Genomic DNA, 17370 nt, shown 5'->3' on the forward strand with positions numbered 1-17370 from the left:
GTCCTATGTTAACTCTGGCCACCCTCTTCCGTTTTATATATTTATAAAATTTTTTGCTTTCTCTTTTTATATTTTGTGCCAATTTACTTTCATAATCCTTTTTCCCATTTCTTATTACCCGCTTTATAACCCCTTGTTGTCTCTTAAAGTTATCCCACTCTTCCAGTTTCCCACTGCTCTTTGCAGCTTTGTACACCTGCGCCTTCAATTTTATACTCTCCTTTATTTCCTTTGTTCACCACGGTTGATTTTTCCCTCCCTTGCTGCCCTTTTTCCTGACCGGAATATATTTTTGATGAGCATTACAAAATATTTCTTTGAAAATCTTCCACTGTTCCTCAACTATTTCATCAATTAGCCTGTGCTCCCAGTCCACTCTGCCCAATTCCTCCCTCATCCTATGGTAGTCACCCCTGTTTAAGCATAATATATTAGTTCTAGATCTAACTATTTCCCCTTCCATCTGAATGAGAAATTCAATCATACTATGATCGCTATTTCCCAGATGGTCTCTGACTATTACATCATTTACTCTACCTATCTCATTGCACAACACTAGATCCAAGAGAGCATTTTCTCTTGTTGGTTCCTTAACATGCTGCTCAAGAAAGCTATCGTGGATGCATTCTATGAAGTCCTCTTCCAGACTCCCACGACCAACTTGATTTTCCCAATCTATGTGGAAGTTAAAGTCCCCCATGACTACTGCTGTATCATTATTACATGCCTCACTTATTTATTTCCTGTGCCACTAAACTATTGTTATTTGGTGGGCGATAGATAACACCCACCAATAATTTTTTCCCTTTGTTATTTTTTATCTCTACCCAAATGGACTCAACATTATGCTCTTTAGATCTTATATCATCCCTCACTACTGCCTGGAGCTCATCTTTGATTAAGAGTGCAACTCCACCTCCCTTACTATCCTGTCGATCTCTTTGCACCACCTGATACCCTTGAAAGTTTAATTCCCATTTAGGGTCACCTTGTAGCCAGGTTTCTGTGATGGCTACCAAATCATAGGCATGGGTACCGATTTGCGCCTCAAGTTCACTAACCTTATTTCTAATTCTGCGGGCATTCAGATAAAGTGCCCTTATGCCCTTTGTCCTTTTAATATCTAGTGACTTCTGTAACCTTTTTTGATTTTTCTGCCCACTATTTTTCTTTGTAATTTTCTTAAGACTATCATTGACCCGAAAACTCACTGCACCATCTGATTTTTTACTTTCTCCTCCCAACATTACTTTTCCTATTTTACTTTTCATGGCCATTACTTTATCTTCCCTACCCTTTTCCCTATCACTCTGGTTCCCATACCCCTGCCAAATTAGTTTAAACCTTGCCCCACTGCTGTACAAACATACTTGCCAAAATGTTGACACCTTTTGGATTTAGGTGCAACCCGTCCCTCTTGTAAAGATCATGCCTTCCCCAAAAGAGATCCCAATGATCCAAGAAGCCAAATCCTTGCCTTGTACACCAGCCCCTCAGCCACACGCTCATTTCCCTTATCCTTACATTCTTTTCATCACTTGCATTTGGAACAGGTAGTAATCCCGAGATCACCACCCTAGCGTTCCTGTCTTTCAGCTTTCGTCCCAGCTCACTAATCTCTTTTCATTACCTCCTCCCTTTTCTTGTCAATGTCGTTTGTACCCACATGTACCAAGACATCAGGCTGCTCTCCCTCTCCTCTCAGAATATTTTGGACCCGATTTGTGTTATCTCGTACCCTTGCACCAGGGAGGCAGTACACCATGCAAGTATACTTATCTGGCTCACAGAACCTCCTGTCTGTACCCCTGACAATGACCCGCACACCAGGTCAATTTTGGAGAAAACCCTTGCGCCTTAAAGGATTGCAGAGAAATCCTGTGTATGGGGAACCGGTTATTGTTCTGCCGCAGTGGTGTTGTTCAGATGCCATAGTCCCCACAAGGTCTCCACTCTCCAGATGCCTTAGGTACCACATGCAATGGTGATGCCCAAGGGCTGTCGGAATGGCGAACAATCCCTATTTCCTCCATGTGTCAGAATTCGTCTTTAGCCAATTGCGATTTATCCAGAGGTAGGCTGCACACTTGTGCATGCAGGGGATATCCATGAGTCGGAATGTGGTGTAATAACGGAGGAATAATAATGCTGGGGAATTCCGCTAGGGTTCGAGCATATTCATTGTACGAGAGTATCATCGAGGCGAGGTATGGGCAGAGCTGTGGGGTGCAAGGCAAGGGCCTCGAATGTCTTCAAATTCACTAGGCGACGACCTTTGAGATCTACTAAAAGGGTGTGTGCTCGCAAACATTCAGCTCCCAGGAGTGGCTGAGATACATCAGCAATGGCATCGAGCCAAAATAGCGTAGAATTGTCCATGACCTGTATGTCCGGATGCTGCTGTTGTTGGCAGCCATGAGAGGAGGGTCCTTCTTTCCTGAATGTGTCTGGGTTGGAGGAGGGAAACACACTAACCTCCGCTCCAGTGTCAACCAAGAACCGACGGCCTGAGTGTCAATCCCAGAAGAAAAGGAGGTTGTTCTTGTGGCCTGGCATTGTGGCCACTACCGTCGTATTTCCCAGATGCATGCAGGGGGAATGGCGGAGGTGTACTGCAGCTCCCCATCTCTGATGGTAATAGCACCACTGTTCTCTGTCTACACTGCATTCGGTTGAGTCTAACACTGCACCGCTATCAGAAGTGGGCAGGTTTCATGCCCTTTGCTGTCGCACTGCCATGCACCCAACCAAAAGTCTATCATGTTGTTTAGCGTGCCACAACTCTACATGGATTGCTAAATGACGGATGTCATTAAAGTGTCTTCGTCTGCAAGCAGCAAATGGATGTCTTCTGCAATTTGCTCAAGAAACAGTTGGTAAAAAAGCAGACTGGGCTTGGTTGTGTCTGTGCATGAGCACCAGCATCTCGTTCATTAGTTCGGAAGGAGTGCAATCGCCCAGGCCATTCATATGAAGAAGTCATGCTGCCCTGTTGCATTGGAAAAGGCCGAAAATGTTCATGAGCAGGACTTTGATGGGTTCATACCTGTTGTTGACTGGAAGCTGGTGTAAGAAATTGACAATATCCCCTGTGGTGTCTTGGTCCAGTGATGTAATGACAAAGTAGTATTTCATTGAGTCAACGGTAATCTGGCGTAGATGGAACTGGGTCTCAGCCCAGGAACCAATCCTGTGGCTGCAAGGTCCAAAATACTAGAAGTTTGAATGCAACGGCATTCTGCGCATCCATAGTGAGGCCCAAAATGTCATTTGGACCGTCAGGGTAACCAGTGTTGTGAGTGATGCAGTGATAAAGCCCAACAGAAGTCATCTGTAAAATAACTGCCACCCAGCCTCTCTCCTTTCGATAATGTCATAAGCGCTGAATCTCCAGTTTCCCTCTCGCAAGAGCCTGAACCTCTGGAGAATGGTTTGAGAACTAAGTGGCTTGATCTGCCACATACTGACCATGAGACCATAGATATGCAAGCAGAATTAGGCCATTTAGCCCCTCGAATCTGCCCCGCCATTCCATCATGTCTGATTTCTATTTTCAACCCTATTGTCCAGCCTTCTCCCCATAACTCTTGATACCCTTCCTGATCAAGAACCATTGTATCTCTGTCATAAATGCACCAATGACTTGGCCTCCACTGCTGTTCGCGGCAAAAAATTCCACAGGAAAGGGAAATGTTTGTGTTCTGAGGCTGTGCCCTTTGGTCCCAGGCTCCCCCACCACAGGAAACGTCCTCTCCACATCCACTCTATCCAGGCCATTCAGTGTTCAATAGGTTTCAGTGAACTCCAGCGAGTAAGACCCAGAATCATCAAATGTTCCACTGGACCTTGCCCCAAGGGAAATAACAGCCCTGCTCATGAAATCTATGCCCAGAATCGACAAAAGGAGCAACAGACCCCTAAGCATTTCACTGATTGACATCCTGCTATTAAGGAAAGGAGTAATCTACAATTATGCAAAGGTCCAGATACAAGTGATCGAGCCTGGAAATGCTCAGAGATGGTCGACCAGGCTGTGCTTTACTTTCTCAAAAAGGCGTCAGAATTCAGGGAATTAATTAACAGTGTTCCTGCACTGCATTGTATAAACAGGCTGTAAATAACAGTTGAAAATAATTGGGTTGTAGCCACTGAAAACGCAGTGGTGGCTGATGAACATGAAAGTACGACACACACAGTTGCAGGTAAATCAGAACTCGTTTACTCGAGTCACACGTATATTCTTTTAAAACACTGAACCATGCGTGCCACATCATGACGTTACAATGCCCCGTGCCTATTCCCTAGACTGGGAGTTGTAGTCTGTCTATAGCGCCGCTGCACTGTTTCCCGCCCCCCCCCCCCCCCCCCCCCCCCCCAAGTAGTACTGGCACTATTACCTGGTAGTGTTTTTGGAGGTCGACCCCTGCATTGGACTGCTGACTGTTGAATAGGGGGAGTTTTTTCAACATGGCCAGGTTTCAGCCTGTCAATTGTGAATGAGAGAGGTTGCCTGACAATGTCAATGATGCAGGTTGACCTTGATTGTCTTATCATCCAGTCTGGTCCTTCAAAAGGTGCCTGCAAGGGCTGTCCATGTGTTCCTCTATGTACGAACACATATTAACAGTCCTTCAGTTCATGTGATACTAAAGAAACATGTTTGCCATGTGATGATGGTGGTACAGGGGATAATTTGCCTACGGTATCCCTTAGTCCTTGGGATCTTCATCTTTACTGGATCCATGTGGAACAAATTACCCTGGGACCACCAAAGGCACACCAAATACAAGCTCCTCAGATGAAGTGTGAAGATTATATTGTGGATTTGTCCTATTGCCGAGTAACTCCCATAGTAATTCACCTGCCCAGTTGAGACCATCCAAACAGGACATTAAGGCTGATTTAAGGTGATGATGGAATCGTTCATCCATCCCGTTGGACTGCAGGTGATAGGCGCTTGTATGATGAAGGCTAGAGCTGAACAGCCGAGATAAGGCTGTCCATAATGAAGATGTAAATTGAGGTCCTCTGTCAGAAATGATGTGCGCTGGTAGGCTGAAGTGAGCCACCCATGAATTAAAGAATCCTAGTGCACAGGAGTCTGTGGAAACATCCACCATGGGGACTGCCTCAGGTCACCTCGTAAACCTATCGATGACCGTGAAGAGATAGTGGTATCCTCATGAAACTGGAATTGGTCCCACAACATCCACATGGACATAGTTGAAGCGGCAAGTTACCAGTTGGAAGGGTTGTAGCATTGCTTTTGTATGCTGATGGATTTTAACTTTTTGACAAGCAACACAAGATCTGGCCATTTGCATGATATCTTTCTTCAGACCGTGCCAAACAATTCTGTCTGAAATCAGATGAATGATCGATCTAATGGATGGATGAGAAAGACCATGGACAGAATCAAAAATGCAATGTCTCCACAAAGCTGGAACCACTGGCCATGGATGTCCTATTGACATGTCGCAAAAGAGCAGCTTGCTGTTGACATCGATTTGCACATCCTTCCATTGTAGGTATGGTTATCGAGGTGCGATAAGACTCCACCTCACAGTCTTTGCTTGGGCTGCGGCAAGTTTCACGTAGTCAATATTTCCATAGTGGTCCATAGCTGATACCTCAAGTGCAACTGAGCGGGTAAGTGCATTGTCTTTTCCAGAAATGTACATTATTCTGGTAGAGAATTCTGCCTCTGTTGTTGAGCTGACCAGGGCTCCAACACCTTCGAAAACACAAAGGTCAAGGGTTTATGGTCTAATGTTTCATGGTGGTGTCTGCCTTGCAAAAAGTAAGGGCAGTGACGGATGGACAAATATACGGCTAGGAGCTCTTTATCAAAAGTGTTGTATTTTTTCTTGGCCTCACTGAGGTGTGGCTAAAAAATACCAATCACTTCCATTGTCCATTGACATACTGCTGCAGAGCACCCCCTCCGGCCACATCAAATGCGTCTGTTGAGAGGCAATAGCTACATTTAGGACTGGATAACTGAGCATGGTTGCTTGAGCTAATAGTTCCTTTGACTTTATGAAAGCATCTTGACTTTCATCTGTCCATTGAATAGATTTGGCATTATCAGACAGCAGATTGAACAGAGACTTCATAACGTGATCTGCTGCTGGAAGGAATCGACAGTAAAAATTAACCATGCCCGAGAACCTTACAGACTTTTGAATGGTTGGTCTAGAGTATTCAGCAATGGCATCAATCTTGGAAGGCAGTGGAACTATGACCTTGTTGGAGATTGTATACCCCAGGAATTCCATGGTCTGTTGTCCGAAAACACATTTATCTGGATTGATGGTCAGTTCAAATTCTCGCAAATGTTCCATGTGTTCTTCTTTAGTTTTGCTGGCGATTAATATGTTGTCTAGTTAAATGAAAATCTTGGCCATGGCATGCCTTTCTGTGTACATAACTCTTTGAAAGGTCTGAGCTGCATTTTTTAACCCAAAGGCGTACATAAAAATTCAAGCAATCCAAGGTGGGTAATTATTGCCATTTTTGGGATGTTGTCTCTTTCCACTGGCACCTGGTGATATCTTGAATATGGGGAATAGGGTAGCGATCTGATATAGTGGCGTTGTTGAGCCGTCTATAATCTCCACAAGCTCTCCTCCCTCTGGTGCGTTTTTGGATTAAATGTAATGGGGACGCGAATGGGTTGTCAGACCTGTGAATTATCTCCAGCTCTTCCATTTAATGGAATTCTTGTTTAGCTAATTGCAGTTTCTCCAGAGGCAAGTCACATGCCTTAGCATGAATGGGAGGACCCTTGGTAGAAATATGGTGCGTTACTCCATGTTTCACGGTGGAGGTTGTAATTTCAGGAAAATCTTCTATAAGTCTGGAGAACTTATCAACAGTCTTACGCAGGACTTGAAGGCATAGTGCAGGAACATGCAATTCTGCCAGGTGAATAGTTTGAAATGTGGTTCCATCCACTAGCCAGCGCCCTTTTAAATCCACCATGAATGAATGAGCTTGAAGGTAATCAGCCCCAAGTAGTGGTCTTGACACTGCCGCTATAATAAAAGGCTATGTTTAAAAGTTCCTCTCAAACTGAACATTCATTTTATTTGGTCCTATACGTGGGTACGCTGAAACTATTGACTGCTGTGAGTTGGAGGTGTATCGAAACCAGTTGGTGGAGAAACACTAACCTCTGATCCTGTGTCCACCAAAAATTTACGTTGGAATAGCTGATCCCAAGCTTATACAAGACTCATAGATTTTCAGCCAACTGTCAATCAGCTAGGGCATTTCCTGAGAATGCATAGGGTGGCAGGCACCTACATGCATTGAGTCCGCAACACCGGTGGAAAAAACACCAGGTGGAAGTGTCGACAGGCTGTTTGCCTGACTTGAGAAGTTGTCTCATTATAGGAGCTGGTGTGTTGAGAGCGTTGGCTTAGGAGGTAGTGTCAACAACGGAGTTGCTGGGTGCGGATAGCTGTGATGCAGTGACATTATCCGAAGACACTTTGGTATGTTTTTTTGCCAGTCACAGTACGTCTGGCTCTTCAGCTACTGCTCTGGGGTTTTTGAAAGAACTCTGCGATAATAAAAGTCTAATGTCTCCTGGCATCCTCTCCAGGAAGAGCTGTTCGAACAACATATCTGGCAGTTGGCCGGATGCCAGATACAGCATGGTCCATTAATTCGGATGGGGTGCAGTCACCCAACTCCTCAATGTGTAATAGTCTGATGGCCCTCTCTCTGTGGAACTAGCTGAAAATTCTCAGCAGGGGCGCTTTTAGCGTGTCATACTTGCGCGCTCTAGGCTCTGATGGATTGCACAGGACATCACTGACTTGTTTAGCAGTGGCTTGGTGCAAGGCACTGATGAAGAGATAATAGCGAGTCGCATCCACCTCAATCTTCCTGATGTGAAATTGTGTCTCAACTTGTTGAAACCACAGCTCTGATTCTGCCGTCCAGAATTACAGTAGCTTAATAGCAACAGCTGTAGTATCCATGAGGACCAAAAGCTCATTTTTGACCAGTCAGGGTCACCAATTGTAGCCACTGAAAACGCAGTGGTGGCTCATGAACACGAAATAAAGACTCACAGTTGCAGGTAAATCCGAACTAGTTTACTTGAGCCACGCGCACATTCTTTTAAAACACTGAACCATGCGCACCACGTCATGACATCCCGTGCCGGTTCACTAGACTTCTGGGAGTTGTAGTCTATCTATAGCGCCACTACAGGGGTTTGGAAGACTACACAAAAGAGTCTGGAAAAACAACCAACTGAAAAACCTCACAAAGATTAGCGTATACAGAGCCGTTGTCATAACCACACTCCTGTTCGGCTCCGAATCATGGGTCCTCTACCGGCATCACCTACGGCTCCTAGAATGCTTCCACCAGCGTTGTCTCCGCTCCATCCTCAACATTCATTGGAGCGACTTCATCTCCAACATTGAAGTACTTGAGATGGCAGAGGCCGACAGCATCGAATCCACGCTGCTGAAGATCAAACTGCGCTGGGTAGGTCACGTCTCCAGAATGGAGGACCATCGCCTTCCCAAGATCGTGTTATATGGCGAGCTCTCCACTGGCCACCGAGACAGAGGTGCACCAAAGAAGAGGTACAAGGACTGCCTAAAGAAATCTCTTGGTGCCTGCCCCATTGACCACCGCCAGTGGGCTGATCTCGCCTCAAACCATGCATCTTGGCGCCTCACAGTTCGGCAGGCAGCAACCTCCTTTGAAAAAGACCGCAGAACCCACCTCACTGACAAAAGACAAAGGAGGAAAAACCCAACCCCAACCAATCAATTTTCCCTTGCAACCGCTGCAACTGTGCCTGCCTGTCCCGCATCGGACTTGTCAGCCACAAACGAGCCTGCAGCTGACGTGGACATTACCCCTCCATAAATCTTCGTCCGTGAAGCCAAGCCAAAGAAGATAGGGGTTTGAGTTATTACCACAAGCTTTTTATTCCAACTTTTTCTGGTCTTTGTAAATATCTGTGACAACGCACTAGCCTGCGATCCTATGCACTGCTCGAGTTCAGTGAGAGAATATTAGTCTCTTGCAAAGAAACAAACTGCTGGTGGAGCTCAGCGAGTCAGGCAGAATCTCTGGAGACAGAGGGAACGGTCCGTGTTTCAGGTCCAGCCGTGCTTCAGGACTCCATCTGTGGTCTCTCAATATTATTCCCTTGCTGGGTTTAGAGGAAATGACCCAACTGTTCCTCTGCTCTGTCCCCAACACTTCAAATGGGCATTCGGCTTGTGGAAACTGTCCCAAGGCTGGTTTTCTGAGAGAGGGATCTTCTGATCTCCATTGGATGGAAGTTACCAGGGTTGGGGTCACCCAGATAATCTGACACAGATCACCTGAAGGTTGGTACAGCCTGGCATTATCATTGTTCTATGGTGTCGCAGGCTCTGCGTTCTGTGGAGTCACTGAGACTACGCCTACAGAGACATCACTGAGACTGTGCATTTGATTCCCTGCTGTGAAGTTCTGCCACTGAATTAAAAAGTGAACTCTGATTTATTTTGGAAACCAAAGTAAAACCACGATTTTAAAAAATCGCTGCTGCAGACAGACAGGATAAGCTTCACGAGCTGCTGATCTCTGCAGCCTTTCAGAATGAGTAATTGTGTTGTTGCAGCCTCAACAATCAGATTGAAGGTACTTCTGATGCCAGGAGTGTGTGAACTGGTTGTTGTCAGTGCAAGTAGTTGCTTCAGTAATGTTGGATGTCAAGAATGAGATACCAGCTTAATTCTCCTGAGATCTGTGTAGTCAGTCATCGTACAAGATGGAAACCATATGTTATCCATTACTCTACATGATCATACTTCAGAGGCTAGCGGATAAACTATCTGCACTGAGATTCTCTCCAACTGGATTCTGTCTTGGCTCGATGGAAAGACTACAGTCTGTTTGGTTAGCAGCAAAACCTCAAGCCCTATTGTCCTGACATTGGCGCACTCCGAGCTGTTCACGTTGCTGACTCACGTCTTCTGCCAGGTTCAGTTCCAACAGAATCATTCAAATTTGCAGGTGATACAGCAGTAGTTGGGCTTCATCAGCAAAAATGATGACTTGCATTGTGGAGAGGAGATGGAAAGGCTTGTAAAATGGTGCAAGAACAACAACCTGAGTCTCAACAAAGGAGATGATTGTGGACTTCAAGAGGACAAAGGTCAACTATTCTCCACTACTCATCAACAGTTCTGTCGTGGAGAGAGTGGAGAGCACGAAGTTCCTGGGCGTGCATATAAGAGATGTCCTATCCTGGACTCGCAATACCTCTTTAGTCAAGAAGGCTGAGCAGCGCCTACACTTCATACGGTGGCTGAGGAGGACAACCTTTAACAGGAGCACAATTGAGAGTGTCCTGTCTGGCTGCCTCATTGTGTGGTGTAGTAGTTGCAAAGTGTCAGACTGGAAGACTATACAGAAAATCATTAAGACACCAGAGGGGGTCACTGGGTTCTCCCTTTCCTCTATAGACGTTTACTGGAAGCGTTCTCTACATAAGGCACAAAGAATCATAGAAGACCTTTTCCATCCAGGGCACCGTTTCTTCAACCTCCTACCATCAAAATGAAGGTACAGAAGCATCAAAATCAGGACTGCCATACTGGGAAATAGTGTCTTCCAACAGTCTATGAGACTGATGAAAAGTTTCCTGTCACCTTGAAAATCATCCCAAATGCTGTATTTACATCTACAGTATTTATTTTAATTATTCATGTGATCTTTGTGTACTGTACATTGTGTGTTTTTGTGCGTGCATCATGGTCTGGAGAGACACTGTTTCATAGGGTGATAGAGGTACAATAAGATGATAATGAACTTGAAAGGAAAGTTATCATTCAGCTCAAGACACCAATGTTGTACTGGCCTGTGAATGAAGAAAGATGTCGGACATGGAGTCAGGTAGAGTCACATCTCGGTCACTGGGGTCTTGTTTTTCTCAGTAGGTTTTCTACTTTGTTCAGATTAATGACTTCTGAAGCAGAAAACTGAAGAACCTTCTGCCTGAGAGGCAGAACTTCATCAAATCTCTTTGGATGATTTTGTGTCTTCCATTTTTATTGAGGCACCTCTATTTCAACAGTTTAAATATTTTAAAAAATGTAAGCAGAGAATACAATCCTTATTTAACCATCTGCATTGAAAATGGATTATATACTGCAACGACCTTCTTGTAAAACAATAAAAGATTTAGCCATTTGCAATGAGAATACAAGATTTGAGGCAATGAATTAAGGATCATTTTGTTTGCAGAGGTTGGGTGGGGAATGGGATTTGGATATTCATTCACTCAAATCCACTCCATGCCTCATCTTGCTCACCTTCCGTGTGCCCCCCCTCCCCCCACCAAATTCACTGGTGTATCTGTAAACCTCTATCGTCTAAGAAATAAAAGCCAAGCTTATTTCCAGTCAGCCCCAGGCCTGAACATCGTTCTGGCAGAGTATTCCAGATGTCCTCTTTTGAAAGAAGCTTTACTGGTTACAATGAAACTGATGAGCAACGGTGAATTGGTCTCACGGACAGAAGGCATGTGCCAAAAGTGGCAGCGTTAGCATTAGTAAAGCAATTTCTATTCAGCTCTGGTGCCCAGCAACCTTTCCCCAGCTTGCAAAAAAGGTTTTTTTGCAGTAATGGTGATGGTATTGATTTATGTGCTAAGGCATGCGATGAAGGGATGCGTAAATTTTTAATGCAAAGTGCTTGAAATAAGCTCAGCTGCTAGAATTTCAATGAGAAAGTAGGTATATAGTAATTGGAAATGTGTCGTGAGAGCCATTGAAGTCAGAGATTTTGATAACCCATTAATTCTCATTTTGCTTGGACATATGGACGTTCTAACCCCAAAGGTTACCTGGACATTAGCCAGTAAGTCTGTGGGGTGCAACACAAGGAAAGCTATTAATAAACTATAGAATCCACAGCACAATTCAGGCCAAAGTGTTGTGCCGACCTAATAACCTACTCTAACTGCCTAGAATTTTCCTCTAGCATAACCTTTAGTTTTTTCTCATTTCCATATACCCATCTAAAAAGATCCTATTGTATCTTTCTCCACCACAGTTGCCAGCAGCACATTCCATGTCCCCACCACTCACCATATAGAAAACTTGCCTCTTACATCCTTCCTGTACTTAATCCCAAGCACCTTATCCCTTCATTAGCCATTTCAACTGTGGGGAAAAAGCTGGCCGTACAGATGATCAGAATCAGAATCTATTGTCATGAACAGTCACGAAATTCAGTGTTTTCCAGCAGCGTCATAGAGTAAACATTCATATTATAACCATAAAATAAAAAAAATTAAAATAGTAGTGCTCCAACAGTAAGGCATTGTGTTTTGTTCATTGATTATTCAGGAATCTGATGGCATCAGTGCCTCTTACCATCTTGTACACCTATAGCAGGTCACCCTTCATCCTCCATCCCATCAAAGACAGCCTATCCTCATAAGTCAAGCAGCATCCTTGTAAATCATCTCTGCACCCTCTCTGTAGCATCCACATCTTTCCTGCAGTGAGGTGACCAGAAATGAACACAATATTCTGTGGGCTTATCTATAGCTGCAACATTACCTCACTGCTCTTGAACGTGATCCCACAGTTACTGAAGGCCAACACACCCTATTCCATTTAACAACCCTACGAACTTCTGCAGCACGCTTGAGTGACCTATAGACACAGACCTCAAGATCTCTCAGTTTGAGATTGGAGAGGTATTAAATGGGTCTTTTGACTATGATGTATTTGAATGTTCTCCTGACCTCCCACGAGGAGGTGAACAAGATTGGCAGCTAACCTATTTACAAACCTCCAACTCCAAGGCCTTCAACAGTAAAGGAATGAGTTTCTGCTTCTCACTGTGGATTTTATGCAGAGTACCTTTTCACAAGTGCAACAGAACTAGATTTGCAGGCACTTGGGGGAGATCACTAATGTATTCATTGTGTTTAATTATGCTCTAATTCAATAAATGCCATTTCTGCTTTGAATCATGTCACAACTGACAACACAAATATTTAATTGGCTGTAAAGTGCTTTGGGACAGCTTGAGTTAGCGTAAAGTGTATAAAAGCAAGCCTTTGCTTTAATTGTGAAAGATTTAGTTTGCATCCATGAAAGCAGACACATAGGAACCACATATGTCTTGGCTCTGGAGCAACCTCTTACTTACAGGAGATGAGAAGGGCAGGGCTGGTCAGTAACAGCCATTTGACAGAGAAAATTGAATGTGGTAGAGGAGGAACTAGAAAATAGACTCCCTACTGACCTCTGGAAATGAATGAGTTTAAGGCGGACGTTTAAAATCCAAACATAGCTCCAGGTAGAGTTTCGTATGCCACTGGGATGTAAGAATAAGTTTTGGCAAATCATTTTAATTCTGTTTACAGAGGAGGAGGTGAAGACATGGAATGCATTATCAAGGAGTTGGCTACCAAAACAGAGGCTAACCTGGCACACACCCTTTACTGTGTTGAGTGGGGGTTGGGAAAGGGGAGGTTTGGGCTCTTCTTCCATTATTTACACAAACTTTGACCTGAAACATTGACACAAGGTCCTTAATATCATCCTAAATGCTTTTTATGTAAAATGGCAATTAACCATTGATAACAGGTGGGGAAATATAATGCCGCTGATGTTGTGTGTCTAAATCCTTCCAATTGTACAAAGCCCCACAGGTGCAAAATAATCCCCATTTGAACAACTCCTCCAAGGAACCCAGGAAATATATTCACAGGCCTCAACAAACATGCACTCCAATAGAATTAACCTACATTTCCAAGTCAAGTGGGCATTGAACTAAGTGGCTCTGCTTGGATTTAGCTGCAGTTCAGTTTGCAAAAGAACTTCACCAAACTCTGAATCTAACCCATAGATTCTCAAGGTGGGGCGTACACCCCACTGGTGGGGCGTGGGAATATTTTGGGAAGTAATTAAAAAGTTGTTTTTTTAAAAAAAAACATTATGTTGGTGTGAAAGATGTGATTTGTCAACACTGTCAAAGTTTCAAGAAGAGATGTTGTTTTGTGAATCATGAGAAACAACCATTACTGTAGTTGATATCTACAGCAAGCTCAAAAATTATTTGGATGAAAATGAAATACCAAAAGGAAACATTGTATCTTGTGCTGCAGATGGTGCACCTGCTAGGATGGGTTTAAAAAAAAACCAGGATGTTTAAAATTAATGAAGGATGAGAATCCAAACATGTTGGTTGTGCACCGAGAAAACTTAATTGCCAAGTAAGTTTCCTCTGTTCTATATGAGATACTGCATTCTGTGATCATGTATCAGTGCCATCAAAGCTAATGCCAAATGTGAATGTCAGTTCAAGCAGTTTTTTGTTGATAAAAATGTGAGATTATTGCTTCACACTGAAGCAAGGTGGTTGTCAAAGGGAAACTGCTTCAAAAGGTTTATGAAGCTGTTTGATCTCCTCAGCAAGTTTTTGAAGGACAAACCTAAAATGAAGGTCTTGCGAACAAAAGATAACAAAGCTTACGTGACTTACTTGAAGGACATTTTTGAGAAAATAAGTACGTTGAACAAGCATCTCCAAGTAGAAAATGTGACGCTTGTTGATGCAAAAAACAAAGTTATTTGGATTCATAACTCTTCTAGAATTATGCCAAAGGAATATTTCTACAAGAAATTTCAGTCAATTCTATTGGTTGAATAAGTGTGAGGTAGTTAATGCTGCTCCTAACGTCACTGTTGACCATTTGAAAATGTTAGTTACTGACTTCCATGATAGATTTTGTGATTTAAAGGCAATGGATTTTCCCACTGCTGGTGGACTTGTCTGAAGTTCCAGTGCAATACCAAGAGGAGCTATCTGAGTTGCAACATGATGAATACGTGAAATCTCTGTTCAAAGTGAAAGGAACCATGATGTGGCTGTCTAACGAGATCAAAAAGGACTATCCAAACTCAACTACTTTAGCAAGGGAACTGTTGATACATTTTCCATCATCTAATTTAGTAGAATGTGGCTTTAGTGTTGTTAGTGATTTGCTACAAGCTAAGAGAAATCGACTGGAAATGACAAAATGTGGAGATTTAAGATTGAAACTAACAACATTAGTCCCTTGAATCAAAAAAATCTGCAGCCAGTGTCAGGGGCAAGGTTCCCACTGAAGTGGTGACAATTGTTGAATGTGTGTTTGAGATATTGAAGTAATAGTTGAATATGAAATGTGTACCAGTGTATTCCCAACTTTAATTGCATTGAAATACACTTGCAGTGAATGATTTAATTAAAACTTATTTTGAATATGTAACTTTTTTCTGCAAATGGTGGGGCATACGTCGTTTTGAAAAATTTAAGTGGGGCCTAGGGCAAAAAAGGTTGAGAACCACTGATCTTCCTCTCTGGCTGAACCTACTAGACCATAAGATGGAAGCAGAAATAGACTATTCTGCCCATCAAGTCTGCCCCACCCTTTAAACATGAGCAGATCCATTTTCCAACTCAGTCCCACCGTCCAGCTTTCTCCAAATAAACTTTAATGCCCTGGCTAAAGCCATAATTCTATGCCTCCATATCTGCCTTTCGCAACAAATTCCACAGATTCACCATCCTCTGCCTGAACGAAACCCTCCACATCTCTGTTCTAAGCAGACATCCTTCAATTGTGAAATTGTATCCTTTTGTCCTAGACTCTCCAACCATGAGAAACAACCTTTCTACATCTCCTCTGTCCACATTTTTCAATATTCAAAATGTTCAATGAGAATGAGATTCTCCCCCATTCTCCTAAATTCCAATGAGTACAGGCCAAAAGGGGTCAAACACTCCTCATATGATAATTCTCGGAATCATCCCTGTGAACCTCCTCTGAACCTTCTCCAATGTCAGGAAATCCTTTCTTAAATGAAGAGCCCAAACCTGCTCACAATACTCTGAGGTTTCGCCAGTGTCTCAGCATCCCTCAGCATCGCATCCCTACTCTTGTATTCTATTCTGTTGTACTGTAGCAAACATCAAGGTCATAGCAAATGATTAAACTGTACATGATTTTTTCCTGAACAAAATTACTTATGTGGCAAGTCCTGTAGAATTTGTCTGAAGGCAGAATGTTTAAAGAGACAGAAAATGGAAGATTCCTTGCTCCATATTCCAGCATCTCCAGTCTCTTGTGTCTCCCATTAGAATATGGAACATGGTCTATTTGAGGATTAATTGAAGCAATTAAAATTAAAGAGCATTTGGATAAAAGGTGAAAGGAAAGAAAAGATAAACGAGGAGACACTGATCTGCAACTTAAAACCTTGTCATAGATGTCTTGCCCTGGTGTAAATTCCATTTAATTATTGTACCTCAATTCATTAGCTTTCAGACTTTTCATTTCCAATCTTGTACACAAAGCAGCTGCCTTAAGCAAAACAGTAACCGGGCCAGAAATTTAAGGAGGAAGGGAAACAGGAATAGGGAAAGAGAATGACTCAGGGAGGGTCAAACAGAAATTGTAGAATTTAATGTTATTTAAATGTTAATCTATCAGGTTGGAGAGTTCCTCCAGCCCACCATTCCCTTCTCACTCCTATCAGAGAGCTACCATTTCCCTCATCACTTCTCTGCTATTTTCTATTCTACCCTCCCACCTGTATCCACTGATGACCACTTATCTATTAATCTGTGCTCCTCTCTCTGCCCCTTCCTTTCTCCACCCCCCGCCCACCTTTTTATTCAGGCACCTGCCTGATTTTTGTTTCTATCTGATGAAGGGCTCAGATCCAAAAGGTTGCCTATCCTTTACTTCCTGTGGATGCTGTGTGGCCTGCTGAGTTTCTCCAGCGTGTTTATGTTTTGCTCTTGATCCTTATTCTACTTATCAGTAGAACAAAAAACTGTACTCAAGAAAAGATACGTATCAAAAATAGAGAAATGTAAACCAAGAAATAAATGTTATCAAATTGTGCAATACAGAAAAAATACTCAGTATTATATAATGTGCAAAGTAGAGACCTTAAATGAGTCTCTGAGTTTTTTGTTGAGGGACTGATGGTAAATGGGTAGCAGCTGTTTCTAATGGAATGAGTCTTGTGGCACCTATATCTCTTTCCTGATGGTACCAGTGAGAACAAAGCATGTATTTGTCAGTGGTCTCCACATCAAATGAAAGAACAAGAAAAGAATGGTGGAGTGGTGGGAAGAGGAGGCAGAGTGAAAATGTGCCTTAATTTTGAAACCAAATTTTACTCTGCCCATGTGCTGAAGGGTCAGAGCAAGAAAGCAGTGCCTTGCCCTAATGCTCAGGATGCATTTCCAGGAATGAAAGTGCCCATGGAATCAGTGGATGGAGAGAGATTCATTACTGACAGCACTGCTGTGCTGGAGACCTGGCACACA

General features: G+C 43.2%; 1 protein-coding gene across 15 annotated transcripts in view; it reads left to right on the top strand.

The window, feature by feature from the left end:
- Positions 1-17370, top strand: part of LOC138740247 (CD99 antigen-like protein 2) — a 224114-nt gene that overhangs the window by 91493 nt on the left and 115251 nt on the right. The gene's annotated exons all lie outside the window — the stretch shown is intronic.

This window comes from Narcine bancroftii, chromosome 8 (assembly GCF_036971445.1).
Source record: "Narcine bancroftii isolate sNarBan1 chromosome 8, sNarBan1.hap1, whole genome shotgun sequence".
In the NCBI taxonomy this organism is placed as follows: domain Eukaryota; kingdom Metazoa; phylum Chordata; class Chondrichthyes; order Torpediniformes; family Narcinidae; genus Narcine; species Narcine bancroftii.